The sequence below is a fragment of the Syngnathus floridae genome, chromosome 17, assembly GCF_059516105.1.
Source record: "Syngnathus floridae isolate MCC-2025c chromosome 17, RoL_Sflo_1.0, whole genome shotgun sequence".
NCBI lineage: Eukaryota > Metazoa > Chordata > Actinopteri > Syngnathiformes > Syngnathidae > Syngnathus > Syngnathus floridae.
The window spans coordinates 7,580,189-7,596,488 of record NC_142429.1 but is presented as its reverse complement, the minus strand read 5'-3'; the positions used below and the strand labels follow the sequence as shown (position 1 = coordinate 7,596,488).

General features: G+C 45.4%; 2 long non-coding RNA genes across 4 annotated transcripts; one reads left to right on the top strand and one right to left on the bottom strand.

The window, feature by feature from the left end:
• Window positions 1–669: 669 nt before the first annotated feature.
• LOC148384102 (uncharacterized) lies at window positions 670–14,894 on the bottom strand. Of its 2 annotated transcripts, XR_015853456.1 has the most exons (5): window positions 14,548–14,894; window positions 8,062–8,093; window positions 7,855–7,953; window positions 2,157–2,262; window positions 670–891 (listed from the first exon to the last, which is right to left on the bottom strand). It is a non-coding gene; the product is annotated as an uncharacterized LOC148384102 (long non-coding RNA). The 2 variants fall into 2 exon arrangements; XR_015853455.1 differs by lacking the exon at window positions 8,062–8,093.
• LOC148384103 (uncharacterized) lies at window positions 9,319–12,434 on the top strand. Of its 2 annotated transcripts, none has more exons than XR_015853426.1 (2): window positions 9,319–10,357; window positions 12,092–12,434. It is a non-coding gene; the product is annotated as an uncharacterized LOC148384103 (long non-coding RNA). The 2 variants fall into 2 exon arrangements; XR_015853425.1 differs by having other exon boundaries at window positions 10,438–12,434.
• Window positions 14,895–16,300: the final 1,406 nt, after the last annotated feature.

Sequence of the window (16,300 nt, the reverse complement as noted above, 5' to 3'; positions counted from 1 at the left end):
AATCATAAAAGGAGTCCGGCATTATGACACAGTTTCTCTCCGCAGGGGAGGGCGGCACACTAATATTCAAGCTCACTGCCCCGATGCCACCGTCCCACCGCCACCTCGCCATCACAACACTAGAACTCGCCTTGAATAAATTACAAGCATGGGTAAGGCCGTGAATGCAGAGGGATGGCTGGGAGTGAAGTTCGTTAAGTGCGCTGATGTCATCGGATCCGTGAAAAGAACTGCTTTTGGAAACACCTGCTTCCTTTGGAACTCGGCATCCGATCAAAGCTGGAATCGTAGAATTGAGATTCTTAGAACACAAGATATATAATTCCGCTATTGTTAACACTTTTTTCGTCCAATCAGATTCCAGGTTTGATTTGTTGCCAGTTGTGGTCAAAGTTATGTTTTAGAACATTTTACTTCCTCCTCTGATGTCATCAGAAGAAACGGAGCCGAGTCTTCCCTGTGGAAATGTGACCTGGCCTGCATTGTTGTATTGTTCTGGAACTGAAAACACAGAACTAAATCACGTGTGAACAGCAGCGGGTCGGCCTCCATTCTTTTTCTTCAAGTAATTTCAAAAGAAATCCACCGACATCTCGCCGGTTTATTTATTTGCGTTCCCTCCTTTCTCACGCGCACAAACAAACATCAAGTATTGGGTGTTGTGTTTGGACTGCAGCCGGGGTGTGAGAGTGGAAGCTTTGGTGGCAAAGTTCTCGCGCACGGCTCCGGGGGAATTCTCCCGTCACACAAACAAGCTTGTCGTCGGCTTGGCGATTTATAACTCTGTTCTCTGCTGGAGAGACAACGCAACGCACTTGGCACAGCCGCTTACCTTACGTGTGACTGGGATGCAACATCTTGACGCCACTGGCTTCTTCCCTCCACCTCTTCCTGAATTGGTTTGCAAAAGAAAGTTAGCTCAATCTTCTAAGTAACTAAATTTTGGTGCAGATGTTTAGCAAGATTTTTTTTTTAGCCGATATGAGCTACATATCTGGTTTTAGGTTGCATAATCTTAAATTAAAATCAAAACCGATAAGGTCAGAAGCTATTGATTGTTAGCAATCGCGAGGTGACCTTTCAGAGCATCACTCGGCAGTGTGTGCGTGTGCGTATGGACACAAAGTAGACGTGATGACTCTACCACCCACGGCAGACTGATTTATGGGCAAAAACCATGAGAGCACCCACGGAGAGCGTGGAGAGGATTAAAAGCCCACCGCCTAATAAAAAGTGCTCACGGCCAATGGGGGGCACCGGGACCTCCTGCGGGCGCATGTCGCGAGCCATCAGAGCGCAGCGGCCGGCTTGATGAGCTTTCATAATTTGGTCATCGCTTTGTGTGCACAGTAGTGGTCAGCGTCAAGTGCTGTGAAATTATGGGATGTAAAGTCAAAAGTAAAGGCCTGATGAGGTCGTAGTTGAAAAGTAACACACACACACACACACAAGTATAGATAAGATAATACTTTGTTGATGCTGGAAAAGTGACATCATCTATTTGGGAAAAAAACCTCCTTTTCCTAAGCACTATCAACAGGCTCTCTTTCATAAACATCACATTCATAAAAGAAGAATTCCTATAACATTAAAACAGTGGTTATAAAAAGTCTGCACACCCTTCCTTGTTCAAATATAAAATAATGAAACCAAGATAAATCACTACAAAATCTTTTTTCTCCATAATTGCGACCTACCTGTGCCATTAAATGCTCAAATATTTTTTTTCCCAACTAGGGAAGTCAAAATAAGTGAGGTCATGAAGTTGAATAAGTGTGCACACCCTGTATACGTATATGCAATACAACAAGTTAAGTCATTTTGTTTTTAACTTCCTGCAACGATAAATGTGTCATCTTGCACGGTGAGACAACAGACAAAATTGTTAAACTTTTGTAATCTTTTTTTTCTTGCCCACCCACTCACACACACACAGACACACACGCACACACACACACACACACACACACGGTCAGCGCGTCTGGGGCTTTTTTGACTAAAGTAAACACGTGCGAATGATGAATCTTCTCTCAGATTGTGGGAAAAAGTGTTTGACTTTCTCACAAGCTCTCTAAACGGCTATTAAATCCTCAATGTGTACACACGTCCAGGGACGAGCTTGAAGCGAGTGGGGGAGAAAAAAAAGAATGTTTTACCTATGTGGAATCTTTTCTAGGCTTGTTCGTCATTATACAGAAGTTTGGGATGGGAGCCATCAGCGGGACATGTTTGAAAATCCAAATAGGGAAATAATTTGTTTCTCTGTGAATGGAGAAAAAACAGAGGGTGGTGTCAGTGGATTGACATGGACTGAGACTCACTAAGGCATTTTGGTTTACCAATGTATAGTGAAAATAAGGGGTCAGCGAGGGCACAGAGTAGCCATCCTCGCATAGGAATGTATCACGAACAGAGTTGGAGAGCGGCCACGACTGTGTTTCCGTGTGAAATAGCAACTTAAGGCCACCGTGAACAGCTGCCGGACAGTGCCCTGTTTGCCCCCCCCACCTCCCTCCCTCCCCCTTGCCCCTCGGAAGGCCTGTAAATCTTAAGGGAGAACTGAGGTGCCAGCGACGTGCTGAAAGGGAACCAGGGAGGATCCTGGGGTTTAGTGCGAAAGGTCACTTGTGTGTAAGTAAGGCCCTGATGCTGATGACCCAACACACGTTCGAGGATCAGCCGCTGGACACCCATGACGGACCATGAGCTTCCGGGAAGACGGTAGCTGTATGGGGGCTGCGGCCAGAGGGCTTCTACTGACAAAAGCCAATTGCGCTCATTAAGAATATTGGACAAAAAAAAAAAGGATCTCAGAGCATGTAATGTGACAAATAAAGCAGCAGAACACCCGAGTTAAGTTGCGACGTGATTGCACTGACAGCCTTGAAAGGTGCTTGAAGCGGCATATGCTCCAGTCAAGATGTCAAATAAAAGACATATTGAGAAAAATGACTGAATTACAACTGCGACTGATCCCACATTTGCCTGTGAAAACGGCAAGAGAAAGACGCGGAGGGGTCCCGAGCGCCCCCTTCATCCCGTCCCTCTTGAGTCAATTGTTGGGGAAGCGCGGTGTCAACCCCGCGCCATCAATCACCCCGTTTCAGAGGAGGGCAGACAAGGCAGGGACCCGCCCCGCAGGACAGGGGGGTGGAAGTTCTCATGCCCTCCCCGCCTCCCGAAGCCCCACGCCCCTACAGACTGGACTCGGACAGCTGGTCCGGCCATTAGGGTCGGCCCGGGACCTGAGGGCCCCTGCACAGCAGCAACAGCTGCCAGCCCACTGGCTCCGAACCTCCCCCCCCCACTCGCACTACTCTATGAAACCCGTATTAGAACATTCCTTTGCATCGCCTCACAAAGATGGCGGCAGCAGGCATCATCCTCGATTATTTGCACTTCTTGGGCTCAGTTTACTGTGAAATTGTTGCTGCTGTTTCATTCTTGTGTATGTGCTGCAAGCGGTTTGCAAAACATCCAGCATGCCAGAGCACCCAACTGTCATGCAAATGCAAAATGTCCAACTGAATGCTATTTTATATTAGAAATGTTGTAGTACCCGTTGCGATTTAAATTGTAAATTTTTAATCTAACCGAATGGCCATGACCGGTGGAGTCCCTCAAGGGTCAATCTTAGGACCCCTTTTGTTAAGGAGTACATTCTTTTTTGTTCTTTTTTGTTTTGCAAATGCTTTTCGATGTTGTGATTTTGGTTGAGTGAAGCATATTGAGTTGCTTATTTGTGTATAAAAATAATGTTACCTTGCCTTTAACAATGTCGACATCTATAAGCGCTACCTTTCAAAACTTCATGTTAACCACAAACAGCTCCCTCCGAGCTCATTTTTCCTTGACTGTGATTGCGTTTATCCTACAAATATGCAACCATGCCATTTCTGTGTAACTTGTGGCTCGCAAATGTACGCTGACTGACATAAATGCATGAATGTGCGGTGTGTGTGTGTTCCAAGAAGAGCGGGAGAGGCGTTAGAAGAGATTACAACACAGTCCCTCGGGGTACTTGTTACTCATGCGCTGCTGGCAGCGGCGTGGTTCCCACACTTCCACCGTCGTGAGGTGAGAAAGGCGGCACCCACACCGCCCCCACCTGCACCTTTTACGTGTCCCAGCAAGGCCCATTTAAGCCGGGATCATCCGTCCTTAAAAAAAGGGGAAGAGAGGAAAAAAACCCACTCAAGCTGGCTTGTGCGCAATCCAAACAACTGCCAGCGAGTCACAATGCAAGTGCACCACTAAGGTATAATTATTACTGAAGCATCCCATGAGGGACCCCCCCCCCCTTTCCTCCACAGCAAATCTCGATCTCACCCTACATGCACAGAGTTCAACCAAGAGATGTTCGTCACAATCTCGGTGACTTCTCTCATTGCATAACGCAACGACAGTCTTCCGAGAAAGTAGGGAGTGAAACTGGTTGTCATGCAGACACAGTGGAACCATAGCCAGCTCATTTTCCATTGTATTTTCTATTTTTCTTTTAGATCAGAATTTTGTCAGACAGCATGACAGGCGCTGTAATTCTGGAAGTTTTTTTTTTTTTTTTAGACAATGATAAATCTTTTTCCATGATCTTATTTCCAGTTAATGAGTCTCTTGTATGGAGCACAAATGTTCTCACATAGTGGCAAATTTTGAAGAGCAATGAAATGACTCTTTTGTTTCTGCAGTCCGATTCAAAGAACGCATCATGACAGCTGTCCGCTTTCTTTATCGGAGCCCATTGAAGATGGTGTGAGATTACATGTGTGATTCTAATCCCTACTTCATTATAGTGGATGTGCTGAGGAGAGCCAAACACATCTTATCAGAAGTTAACATGTCACAGCAGCTGTGCTAAAATAAATGATGCTCATGGATCAGAAAAAACAAAGATCAGGCCCCAAAAAATGTTCTTCTGGGTTTTAATGAGTGTGCTGCATTCCAGTCTGTGGCCCAGAAGCCCACTTGAGTGATAAGGGAAGCCGTAATGGAATAAGACGGGGTGGGACAAGAGGGAAGTGTTGGTGGTTGACAAGGTTTAAGTGCTGCGCGCCTGAGGGCAAAAAAGGAAATATCTTCGAGGATTGCTGACCGCTTACTTTGTCGATGATTTGAATTCCGTCATGCGCCACGGGCAGAATTGATAATGTGCATGTGACGACTTCATTGCAAAGATATTACGCTTCAGTTTTTTTGCTTTACTTGAAATGTCAACTAAGTGAAGTCCGTGCTGCTATTAATATCTCGCTTCTCAGAAGTGGGCCACAAAGGTCAAGTGCATGTTTGGAGCAGGTAGCAGTGCTCTCAAGAAAGACTCCGATGAGGAGGAAAAAAAAAAATGGAGAGGTGCGGGGGCATGGGGGTGGGCTGATAGTGGCAGACATTCCACCCTGGGGGGAGGGGGGGGGGGTGGTAATTCCACTTTTATTAAAACACAAAGAGGAAAATAACCAGCCAGTCTATGGCGGCAGGAAGTGGAAATCGGCGTGACGGCGGGCTACATCCATGCTCGCATTCATAATAATAAAAAAATAAATCACATCATTGTCTCTGGACCTGGTTAATCTTTTTGAGTGAATCCCAAAGCATCTAGCTTCTCCATTTCCTCTTTGTTTCTTCCCCCTCCCGGTGTTTTAAAAACGCCCCACAGATGTTTCACCACGGAGATTTCTGTAGCGCTCCTCCTCCCGTTTGTGCGTGTTTAGTGCGGCGTCCTGCAGCTTCAGGTTGTCTTATCTGTCCCCGGGTGGATCCTCAAAGGCTCGCCAGTACTAATCTCTCCTGAATGGATGACTTTATTGTCGGAGCAACTTTACAACCAGGCCCTCTGGCCGCTCCGACCCCTCCCGGTGACCTGGTCACTGTCTCCATGGCAACTAATGCAGGAAAGTGGGATCATGCAGCAAAGAGGCTGAGGCCTCTCCAAAATAAATCTCCAAATCTCCATGTAAAAATATATAGTTTTTCATTTTCTTCATTTCTGCACCTTCCTAAACAAATTTACATCTCTTCCTCAAATGCCCCCCCTGGAAGAGAAAGCCAACGGAGACAATCCAGACATTCCTGCATGCCATTGTGTCCTCTCATAGTCTCTAATTTAAGAGCAGCTGTCGGGTCCTGCAAACCCTCAAGCATCAAAGCTGGCTGAGGAAGAAGATGAGGAAGAGGAGGAGCAAGAAGCCCCCCCTTTTAAGCCACTTTCCTAGCTTGACATCGTGACTTTTAACACCTGTGACAGGTAAAAATGGAGGCAAAATTACAAAGCACTCACTTCAAATCATGAAGACTGCAATCTACGGGAGCATTTACTCCAACAAGCTACAAATATGTCTAATTGGACCGCGATGAACGATAATGCTAAGAACAACTCCTGTGTAAGTCTAGCCTGAAGCTTATAAAGTGAAGCTTCCCCGCTAGCACCTGTTCCTCTGAGGAGGAACCCAGGCTCATAGTCACCTGTTGCTTATTTTTGTTTCGTGAGTGATGATTGCGGCGTGTGTCATGAGAGCTCATGACAGGCAGCTTTCTCACAACAGAGGAGACACAAAAATATCATTAGCTGCTGCTGCTGCGTGTGGATTTTTTTTTTTACGGCTTGAGGTTCTCACACTGGTGTTGGTGGAGGACGTGTTAAGACAAGAGGACCCTGCTGGATCCCAGATGTGGTCCACACTCTGCTCCATAATTACACCGTGGACTCTGTTGTGGGAGCTAATTACTAGGAACGGCTAGCTAACGCAAACCATGGATGCCATTTGATTTATTCGGCCTCATTCGACACACACACACCACCACCCACACACACATCGCAGGCAGATGCTACTGCAATAACACAATAACATTTCACAATGTTTTGTCTGACATACACGAATTTATTCAACTGACGCACATTAGCATGTTCCCGTTTTTTTTTGTTTTGCTGTCGTCAGCACACCGGTACGTGTGAATCTTAAGACACTGGATGGTGGATTTCTAAAAGCCATTTTGGGGGTCTCCAACCCGCACTCCCATGGACGCGCTGTTTCGACAGCTTGTTCTAATTCCGCCTCGTTCGCCGAACCACCCGGAGGACAAACAGGGAAGCGGAAGCACCTCGCTCCCATATTACTTCGAAAAAGAGCAGCCCGAGGGGAGCGAGGAGGAAGAGGGTCAACGCAATCACAGGCGGGCTGGAGGCACGGGAGTGAAGGGGGTCACAAATCAGACCCACACCCTTTCATTAACTGGGGAATTCTTCTCCCTCGGATAGAATCCAAACTCTTTGCGGTTTTTACGCAAATTAGCTTTCAGTCTCTCTCATGTGAAGTTCTCCAGGATTCTGCCAGTTTGACCTCCAGTATTAATATTTCCATATGTGCTATTTCTCCAGCAATCATAACTTGGTCTCGCTCACATATTTAAGGCAGTAGGGGAGAATTTGTTAAGTGAACTAAAATGTCATTGTAACGTGAAAGAGAACAAAAGTTATCTGGTTGTAGCCTAGCTTCTTCTGTTCTTCTGGAAGTTCTTTGGGCACCACGCTGCCTCCTATAGTTCAGTCTTGGTATTGCAGTATGTATGAGGTCATACATTGTGTAAACAGTTTATCCAAAGCCACTTTTTTTTTCCGTTCCGAATGCACAAATCAAGGCCCGCAAAGCAATGCAAGCGCAAACAACTTTTAATGGAATTTAGAATGGTGGGTTCCATTTTTCACTTCCTGCATATCTAATGGCCAACTTGTCTCAATACATTTGTCCATGTTACGACATACCAAATCCTGCTTCATCTATCCCTGAGCGAGGGGACACCATGTGGGAAAAACGGCTCCCTCCGAGTTGGATCGATGTAGGACAGATAACAGTGTCCACTGACCTTGGTTGACATGCGTGGAAATCCTTTATTTGTGTGTGAGAACTTCCTGGTTTTCTCCATCAAAATGAGCAGCGGCGAGGTCACCGCTGAAACGAGCCCCTGTGGAAAAAAAAAAAACTGAGCGAGGGTCAAAGGTGCGGAACAATTAAAGCGAGCGCTTTGCACTAATGTGGCGCCTTGCGGCAGTTGAAGGACGTTTTTATTTACCTGCTGCCGCTTTGGATTTAACAACATGTGACCTGGAAAGAGACGCAAACAAACAGTGCAAATTGGCTGCAAATGTTAGTGAGCCTGATATTGATCATTTGCATCTTCCCATGATTAAAGTAGTTAGCATTTGTTAGCATGCTCACAAAAACCTTCAACCAAGAAAGATTTATTTTTTTTACTATGAGAAAAAAAATGTGGAAAAGTATGTTGAATTCAGACAGATTAATGATAATATAATTAAACTTGTGGTTTGCTTCCAACCCAATGAGACCTGAAATCTCAGTTCATGTTTATTTGTTGGCCATTTTCCTGTAAAGAGACTCCTTCGCTCTCTGTCCATTTTCCCCTCTGAGAAAATTCTCAACAAACCTCACAAATGGTGAATTTTTATCCCATCCCAGTCGTTTTTGCAACCTTCCCATCCACGATCGCTGTGGGAACCAAGGGCACAGATACGAGCAGGATGTGGGAGCCCGGTGGGTTAAACACATAACGGGGGTAACTAGGGGAGGGGAGGGGGGGAGTATTAGCACACGACTCGACCGCTTGTCTTGACTGTACATGTGCGTGGGTTCCAAAGTGTGTTTGAGGAATCATAAGATGGAAGGATAAGATGATCTCCCACCTACGTAATTCTCCACTCAGCCATGTCAACATGATGACTATCTCTCCCTGGAGTGGCAATAAACTTCTGTCAGGACGAGCCTCCTGTCATGTTATGTTAAGATTTAACTGTACGGAGCCGAAGAGGACCAGGAAGTGAAAATGAAAAATGATATTGTGCCTCCTCCCTCATCATTTCTGAGTCATTCCAGGTAGATTTGTTTTTATAACATAACGGCTGGTCAATAACTGGAACGTTGGTCTTCAACCTTGGCATCGTTATCAAGCAGCCACCAAGTCCTCGGCGTGCCGTCGTGTTTGCAAATATCTACAGTACACATTCCAGAGGTGGCACTATGGGAAAGCAGAGTGATATTGTTCTCAGAGTTTAGAGACACAAAAAGGCAGAAAAGCAAAGTGAGGAGCGAATGCTCGAGTCTGTTTCGAATCAACGCGGATCGCAAACGCGGCAGGATAAGAAAAGTCAGCGCCGTGTGCGCAGTCAAGTCATCAGCTTCTGCAACTGCTCTCGCTGGCCTTTGTGGTGGTTGAAGTGGGCGACTGTGTGTGGTCCGCTTGCTGGAGGAAAGAGAGAGCAGATTTGGACTCTCTTCCACACACACAACCACACACACTCTCAAACGAGAGCAAAAGACACAGCGGTCCAATAAACTGCGGCCCGGCAAGCCCGCCAAGCTTGCTTTTGTCTAAATAAGAAGGACGTCGCCGTCGTCGCCGCCTTCACACAGACGGGCCCGTCTTAGTTGGCGGCTAAGCGGCCAAGGGCGTAAAAGAGCGGAACAAATTGGCAAAGCGAGAAGAACATCGTCTCAACCGTGGCAAATGCTAACGTCATTTCCATCAGTCAAACAGCTGCAAGAGGCGCTCGGGCAATATGCAGCTGATTGGCCGTCGACTGCACCACATGACTCAACTCGTCAACCGCAGGAACTGGCAGTTGCAAAAAAGCAGTAGAGAATTAAAGAGGAATTGTTGGACTGCATCTTCCAAAAGTCTTGAAGCCGGAAGTGTTCCACTTTGCTTTGGAGGAAACTCTAAACCCTCGGATCGGGTGCAACCATGCGGTTATTTCCCACAATTGGGACTGCATAGCGAGCAGCCAGATTTCGATATCTGACACTAATCACTCATTACAAGTGTATCTATTGTCCAACGAGCCGCTAAGAAGAACATTGACAGCTGCTGCTACTGCGTCCAACTCGCCGATTCCGGGAACGCGTCAATTTCCCCCAGAAGATGAGTGCTTATTTTTTTTCTTCTTGTTCTTTCAATATAGATGACACAAAACAGAAGCGACACACATGTGAAGTTTCTGGTCGCCAGCATGATCTTCAGATCCAAATATTTTTTTACCGTGTCCATGAAGAGATTTGATGCTTTGGTCACAGATCAGCTTTGAGCTGAACAACATGTCATGAAAGTAGCATTCCGGGAGTGTCTGGAAAGAGGGGATCAGCGTTAAGCTAAACGGGGGGGGTTGGTTCCGAGAGGTTTTAATGCGGCACCTGTCGGGTTCTGGATTCGCCTGTGCAGCTGTGCCTTGGATCTCAAGCTCGGCCAAGACGGTCTTGACTCATATCACCCTCTGTTTGAATCGTTCACATAACAATGGAAGAGCTCCAACCTCAGCGAAACGTAACACAAGGAATGCGGCTGGATTTGAAAATAAGTGAGTAGCAGTTTGCCGTGTCATAAATGAATCCAAACAAATCGTAACTCAGCTCCATTGTTGTTTTTTCCTCCTTTCAGAGCGGCTTCAGAAAACAATGAACCAAAGGGCTCCTTTCTGTTAAATTTAATTGAGCGATGTAAAACAGCAAGTTCAGGGCCCGTCTACATTTAGGATTTTTTTTTCTTCTCCTCTATTATATACTCATATTTATTTTCCTCTCTTAAATGGAAACTAGCCCCCAGCACCTCGCCCTCCGAACCCTTGAGAGAATAGCGCTAGCGATGTGACTCGAGGCCTGTGGGCAGTCCTCGCAAAAGTTCATTTATAACCCGATGGCTCCAAATAAGCAGAGGAAGCAGGAGTTGCACTTTCCCACAGTGCTGCAGGAGGCCAAACGCGACTTCTCCTTTATGACCGCATGGAAAAGTGCACCAACACACAGAATGGGCGGACTGGTGGACCGTGGCCAGATAACACAGGCTGAGCGACTCGCTATCTGATTAGCCAACTTGAAGCTAGCCACGCATGCTGATAGCGGCATGTTTTTAATTCTTTATAAAACCTGGACACGAGTATTGGTTGTTTGCTTAAACAACTCAACTCAACAAAGAAGTCAGCCATGTTATGATTAATATTATAGAGGAAATTGACGAAAGTTAGAAAATTTAGCATACAGGCTGAGCGGCTCGCTATCTGATTGGCCAACTTGAAGCTAGCCACGCATGCACTCATTTTTTATTCTTGGACATATTTACTGGTTGTTTGAACAACTCAACTCCTAGAAATAAGTCAACCATGTTTTGATTAATATTATAAACTACAAGAGGAAATTGCATTTGACGCAAGTTAGCAAATTTAGCACACAGGCTGAGTGGTTCACTATCTGATTAGCCAACTTGAAGCTAGCCACACATGCTGATAGTGGCATTTTTTTTTCATTATTATTGGACACATTTACTGGTTCTCAACTCCAAGAAAGAAGTCAGCCATGTTCTGATTCATATTATGAACTACAAGGAAGGGAAGTCTGACGCTAGTTAACAAATGTAGCATCTACTATCATTAGCATACAGTTTCATTTCCAGATCAAAAACTTTGAATGGGTACTTTGGGGGGGTTTGAGGTCTTCAACGGCCACATGTTGTCATTCCTCATCTGAAGGCCCTATGGAAGTGGTACGAACAAACACGAAGTGAGTGACAGGAAGGAAGCGAGTCCTTTGAGAGGATTGACTACGAATTAAAACAGCGATTGCCGCAGCAAAGCCGAGGACCCCCATACGGACAAGCGTATCGCATTTCAGACACGCACACGTCCGGATACATTACAGTGGCGACGCTGGCCGTCGGTCACGTCTATCAACTGGTTTACTTTGAACTTGGATTTGAGCAAAATGCAGGATCCCGAAAGAGAGCCTGCATTATATTTCACAGGGAGGATCTCTGTTTACAAATCCAGATGGGAATCATTCACAACCTCTGGATGGATGAGGGCGAGAATATGGTCGCATTTCCCTGAATTCAAATGGGGAACATTAACAAGCAATTAATTCATTTATTTTTTTCTCTTTGTGAATTTTGATCTGTCTGGATGTTATGAGCTGATTTTCGTTCTTTAGAACGAATTGAGAGGGTCGCAACACCATCTCTGCTGATGTTCTGATTACTTCAATTCCAAACAATGTCTTTAGGTCAATTCAACTATTTATTCAAACATCCATTTTCTATACAGCTTGTCCTCATTTGAGTCGTGGGTGGGCCCAGCTGACTTCAGGCAAGAGGCTGAGGAGCAAGCATGGGGAGAACATACAAACCCCACACAGGAAGGACAGAGCCTGGATTCAAACCTACACCCTTAACACTGTGAGAATTGATCAAAAGAAGCTTCCAACAATTTATTTTTAAGTAGCATTTGATTCCAGTGCCCCACGGCCCCCCTTTAGCTCCGCCAGTGACCAACTGCAGACTTTGTACTCTGAAAATTACTGCTCAACTCTTTATATGTGTACCATTTAATTTGATTCATGAATCGAAATAACTGAAAATATAAAATATACTACTATTTCTTTAGATGATACTTTGTGATGCAGCCCATCAATTCTCCCAAATCCATTTGGAGGGCAGCTGTGTAGCGACGACAGTTACCATCCAGCTGGCTCCAAGTCTGGGAACCGGCAAGGAGAACTAAGATGCACTTTGGACCATTACAAGCCTATGCATGACTGCCCTCCCTCCTCCTCCTTTGCTTCTCTCTCTCGCTTGCACTTTTTCATTTCTTTCAAGTAGACAAAAGCACAGCAGATCACCCCAAATCGTCAATATAATCAGCGGCTCTGTTCCAGGCCTTCTTCTTCCCAAAAATTACAGTGCCATGTGGTGCAGCAGGATTCCCACATGAGAGGGAGCAGCATGCGGCGAGGGCCGCGTGTTCCGTTTCCTGCGGATTAACTTTGAATGCGGCACTTTTTTTTTTTTTTCTTACTGTGACAGGCAAAATCAATCTAATGTAAATAAGCATGCGTAACCTTCAACAAACACATGCAGTTGAAAGTGAGAGAATTCTTCCAGTGGATGTAAACTTCCCCCGCTCTCCCAAGATCTCATGCTTGCCTTCCCGACGGCGCCCGAGCTTCACCGACTTTGACTTCCCACATTTGAGAGTTACTAAAAAAAGCATCTTCAAATTGCAACCAGAAGTTTCCCTCCCACGCTCTTTCAATTAGAACGGGGTCTTATACACTGGGAACACTTTGGCTTGTCGAGCCACTTTTGCTAATCATGGCTCGGGATGCGTACTGAGCGGGAAAAACAAAAGGACACTCCAAGAATTACACTCGTCAGTTCCTATATTTACACTCCAAGTTTTATCTCACGAAAAGAGATTATTTTTTTTTTAAAGTTGCAGTATGGAACTTGATCTCTGTGAGATAGCCTGACAGTTTATTCTTCACACTCATCCCGCCAGTGTGTTATTGTTGCACTTTCAGCAAAAGTATGGCGGCCCATTCAAAGGGGGGGCCCCTCGGCGATAAACTTGCCATCAGAAAGACGACACGACATCCACACGTCTTATCTGGAAGGCCCACATGAGGGTTGGAGCGCGTGTGCGTGCGTGCCGTCATGCGTAAAGGGGACTCGGGACCGAAAAGAAATCTTTGGGTCACCATGACCGATTAGACGGAGAAAACGGGGCCAAGGCGGGAATACAGCTGGATAAATGTTGCTGCTTTCGGAGGAGCTTGTCTAATTATGAGCTTAGGCAACATTTCAGATGTGGTTTGCTGATGCGGCTCAAACATCTGCCTCAAGTGCGGCATGGACATTTGGGCTTGCCGTGCCTCTTCATTCAACCAGGGAAGTGCGGCCGATCACAAGTTAAGTTTCCATCATGTATTTAAAATGAAGTCATCTTAATAATTTAGGTTTTAAAAAAAAAACTAAAATGAGGTCATGGCGCTTGAGCACTTGTTGATTTTGGCGGGTGAGTCATTCATTCGAATGAAACCAAGTTGGAGTAAAATTTACTCAACTTGTTTGTGCACGTAGGTTTCGGTGTCACACCCACAATCAGAGTAGATTAAAAAAAAATACAAATAATAAGATCAGTCTTGGTTGTGAGAGCGAAGTTTCTAACCCTGGGGTCTCTCCCACGCCCCCGCCCGCCATTTCCTGCATGTGCAAACCAAAGCCAGGTTTGAAAGTGTGTGTGTGTGTGAGGGGGGGGGGGGGGGGGGGTGATGACGCATACACACCTTGCGCAATAACACTCAAAGATTGCAGCAATATTAATAAATGCACAGGCTCCAGTCACACCCCTCCCTAACTGGACCAGACTCAAAGGCCAAAAACAACTGGACAAGTCCCTCTCTTGGGCATTAATGACTGAGAGGAAAGAATATCAAAAATAAATAAATGAAGTAACCCCTTGAATTGTTGCGTGGGAGAGTTCAAAATGCCCCAAATAGTCTTTTAGTAAGATCGCTGGAATGGCGGTCGACATTTTTTCACCATACAAGGACTCGTTCTGGGGACTCGACGTCAACTTCCTGACACAACAACTCAACGCAACTCACCGCACACAACATTAGGAACACGAATCTCCCGATTTTGCAGGTGTACCTAATAAAGCGTCTGTGGGTGATTGGCGACTCCCACACAACAGATCTCATAGACAATAGAATGACTCACGAGCAGACGCTGATTGAGTCCAGACGCTCTCGCTTTCGTCACTTTTATCTGGCTGCTGTCGTTTCCGAAGCTTTGATGGCCACTTTCTTTTGGTGTCTTTCTTCCTCTACCTTGGTCCAGTACTTCTTCCTGTCTAGAAACACAAAACGAAGATCTAATAAGTCTCCGGTAAAAAGTTCTTTACATACTGACAATTATTTATTTCTATTTTCTCATGTCCGGTACAAACAATCAGCTCCTCTGCCATTGAGGTTTTCAATGCAAGTGATACAGAAAATATTTTGGAGCGGGATCCAAGCGAAATAGTTGGTTGGCACAAGAGGACCGTAATCCTGAGTTGGTCGACCTTCTAATCTGCAGACGTTTAGTAGTGTTGGCACGTCGCTTAGAGCTGTCAGCCCAACGTCCAAGGGAGGGAACTCTGGATTTAATTTGCGCAAAGGCCTTGCCAGAACTCAGAAAGAAAGCAACAACAGAGAGAAATGGAGGCCCGTATTATTAGTGCTCTGGTTGCATGTTGTGTTTCTGCAATTTACGCTTTCTACAGGATGTGACAGCAAAAGAGGCAACGTAAACCTCGGCGAGTGTGGAAAAAGTGGCTCGAGTGTTTATATGTTTCAATGCATGGGCGCGTGTCAGGGAGTACGAAATGTAACGTTTATTGCTTACACACCAACACACGAAATTTAAACAACGCCCCCGAAACAAACGCAAGATTTCAAAATCAAAATATTTTCTCACTCTCTGTTTTTTTTTTGTTTTTGTCCGGACTTGCGCGGAACAGCGTGTAGCCGCCCGTGAGAAGTGACAGCTAACGGTGGTTTCGGTCGAGTATTTCAGGTTCAGTTCCTGACGCAAGAAAAGTCAAGTTGAGGCCTGTCGTTCTTTTCCCTCCTTCTTCATTTCTTCTCCTTGAGAACCAAAAACCACTGAAGGCTGACTGGCTTGCCTCAAAGCGTGGCAGCTCCTGCTGCAAGTCATTCCCATCCTACTCATCTGTTTATTATTTTCCTGTGCGGGCTTGTGCCTTTACGAGGAAGCGGGGGAATAGGTCAGAATGAGGGAATAGTCTCCCATGTTTGATAGATTTGTGAAAGAAACCATGCGCGGGGTCAGATGGGAACTGAGCAACATGTGTTGCACTGTATGCCCGTCAACTGATTATGCCCCAAAGGATCTAGAAATGAAGATCAATCAATCACATCAGCAATTTTACAGCACCCGGTATTCTGGAATGCTTCGAGACTTTACACATGAGCGACTGCCATGCACTTGTGGGAACACTTTTTGGGGAAGGTCCCTTTGCTGATTCAGCAAAACTTCCACCCAGTGCACCATAAAGGCAGAGATTCATTTGGCCTACAAATGTCTTCCCACTAGACTGGATGCTTCTATTTTTTTTTTTTTTTTTAGTTTCACTTCCTCTAGAAGTAATGGCCACATCTATCATGACTGTTGCTACAATGTAAACCATTAGAGGGGTTTACGTTTGCTAATGTTTTACACGTAAAGATGAGGATACACTTCGAGACTTCTAACATCTTATATGACTTTTTTTCAAACGTTAAGTGACCACACTACGGGCAAAACCAGCCATGTTGCTCTTATAGTGTGTTTACTCGAGATATGCAGTCAGAATAAACAGAATAAGCTAGGCTACTTGTTAGCTTATTTGCTAACAGCATCTTTCCATTTTACGTAAGAAAGAAGCTCGACCGAACTCAGTGTTGACTACATAACACATTAAGATTTC